This window comes from Morus notabilis, unplaced genomic scaffold (genome assembly GCF_000414095.1).
Source record: "Morus notabilis unplaced genomic scaffold, ASM41409v2 Scaffold137, whole genome shotgun sequence".
NCBI lineage: Eukaryota > Viridiplantae > Streptophyta > Magnoliopsida > Rosales > Moraceae > Morus > Morus notabilis.
The window spans coordinates 93361-95737 of record NW_010358172.1 but is presented as its reverse complement, the minus strand read 5'-3'; the positions used below and the strand labels follow the sequence as shown (position 1 = coordinate 95737).

The 2377-nt window shown below is 30.5% G+C and overlaps 1 long non-coding RNA gene across 1 annotated transcript; it reads left to right on the top strand.

Moving 5' to 3' along the window:
• The first annotated feature begins 1658 nt into the window (after nucleotides 1–1658).
• Nucleotides 1659–2165, top strand: LOC21407686. Its single transcript, XR_002901635.1, has 3 exons — nucleotides 1659–1740; nucleotides 1921–2043; nucleotides 2138–2165. It is a non-coding gene; the product is annotated as an uncharacterized LOC21407686 (long non-coding RNA).
• Nucleotides 2166–2377: the final 212 nt, after the last annotated feature.

Here is a 2377-nt window from a genome sequence, read left to right as displayed (position 1 = left end):
CTCTGTTTGCTCAGGCCGAATTTGATAGACTTAGGAGACGTTTAGTTTATGGATTAGAATCATGTGATTAAAATTATTTTCGATTTACGTATATTTTTTATGAGATAAAATACTGTAGTGAATAATGAATCATGATTCAAATCATGGTTTGAATCCTCCAACCAAACATCTTTTTAATTTTCTTCTCCGTTTGCTTGGGCCGAAAGTCTATGAAGAATAGACTTATCCAAAAAAAAAAAAAAAGACACAATACTTCATTTATCAAAATGGGGTCTGTTATCACTTATCACCTCTCATTCCACTTTTCACACACATTTTTAAACAATCTTCATCCTACTTGTTACACACGCCACTCTTAAAATTTCAAAAAAAAATTCCTACAACTAAATCACCTCATATTATCTTATTTTTGACACACATTCTTAAACCACACCCATTCGCACATTTTTAAAATCTCAAAAAGGTCCCTACAACAAAATTGCATTATTTTTCCTTGATAAAATTCAAAATGTTAATCTTTTTCCTTTTTTTTTTTAAGGATAAAATGTGCCTTTTCTTTTCTAGAAATATTTTCTGTGCTTTTATATTTTTTTTCTTCACATGTTCTTGCACTTTTATTATTTGATCGAATAAATTTCGTAGAAAATTTTGATCATTTGTTATTCTTTTGAAACTTTATCACAATCAAGATCAATTCTGTTTTGTTCCCTAAAAATACACGGTAATATGCTTCATTACACACAACAACAAGAGAGAGAGTGTTCTCAATCGTAGATCTCTCTTTCTGCAATATTTTCAAGAGTTCATATACAATCAGTATATGAACAAAGGAGAGAATGAAACGTTTATATACCGATTCATATATAAGTTTGCATAACAATTAAAAACGGCTTTTTTCAAAACCATATCACTGTTGTAACCGATCGAATATGAAAAATTTTCAAACTTAAAAATTTTACAAATTGGACCTTTTCTTTCTTCGAAATTTTATATGCGAACAACAAATTGAAGGAAAAAAAATAATTTTAAAAGAAAATAAATCAAATATTTTTTTTTTTTGGAAATAATTAGGGCATGATAATTTTTAGATCGGGAATAATTTTTTTAAGGTGATTTGTGTAATGAGTATTTTTTAAAAATATTTATGTCCTTAAACGTAGTTTTATTAATGGGTAATCCAGCAATAAAAGAAATTAATTCGAGAGTCAAGATCTTCAAAGTCAAATCTCCTATTTAGAGGAAAATTTATAGAGCTCGCTACTGAACATGGTTCAGTAATTTGGGCATAAGCTAGATCAGATAAGGTAACGTTTCATATGTTGGCACTTTCTCAAAATAAATTGTAATCAAGGAGAAAATTACGTCGCAAATTGCTGGTCGTGTGAGTTTCCTAATTCAGATTTCAGCAAGTTTCTAAAAGAATATTGAGCAATTTCAAGAAGGCACTCAAATTACCAAAAAAAAAAAAAAAATCAGAAATTCAAGAACTAATTATCACGTCCGCTCGTAATTCAAAGACTGATTACCAATAATGTCAATAACCCTAACACGCAGTCTTAACAATTAAAGCATGCGCTTCTCCACTAGTTTTTTATTATTATATATATATTTTTTCTTTAGATCTCAAAAACCTTCGTGCTTTGCTATTTGGCCTGACTGGAAAAGGGCAAAAAAAAAAAAAAAAAAGAAAGAAAAAAGACACGCACGATCTAAAAATGGACTAAAGAGACACAAGCCCAGGTCGCCAAAAGTACCACTTCATTTTTTATATTGAATTTTGAGGAGTGGTTTGCTTTTTATGTGTTCTCTCTCATCATTCTGTACTGTTTTTATCTGATTATTCTTTGCTTTTTTATACGAGAATCTTTTAAGCTCTTCTTATGGTTTCGTATGTTTTTTTCTTATGGTTTGTAATTCTAGAATTGCGTCCGTTCGTCTCTACCTCTCAAAAGATTGTAAAAGTCAGAGAAACAATTGAAGAAAACGATTAAATCCATCCATGTTACTGCGAACTTGATCCATCATGGATATCCGGTATTCAAGGTCCGAATTTGAATTCACACCCTTTGCTTTTTGCTTTTTGTTTTTTGTTTTTTTGAATGTTTTGTGCGAGCAACTCATGATGTGTGTGTTGCAGGCATACGCGACTTCGAATAGCGAGACTGAAGTATCAGCTGTTGTTCCTTGCTCAAAAGAAGGTACGCCTCTTTTATCTTCAATTCACAACTTTCAGTGCTTTCTTATAATAGTAGTGTGTTTACTTATGTTATATTTTGTAATTTGGTTCTTTTGTTCTAGAAACATATGGAGATGTACTAGTACATGTCAATACAGTGACATGTCGCAAATGTTGTATTATTTGCGATGATATTTGTCA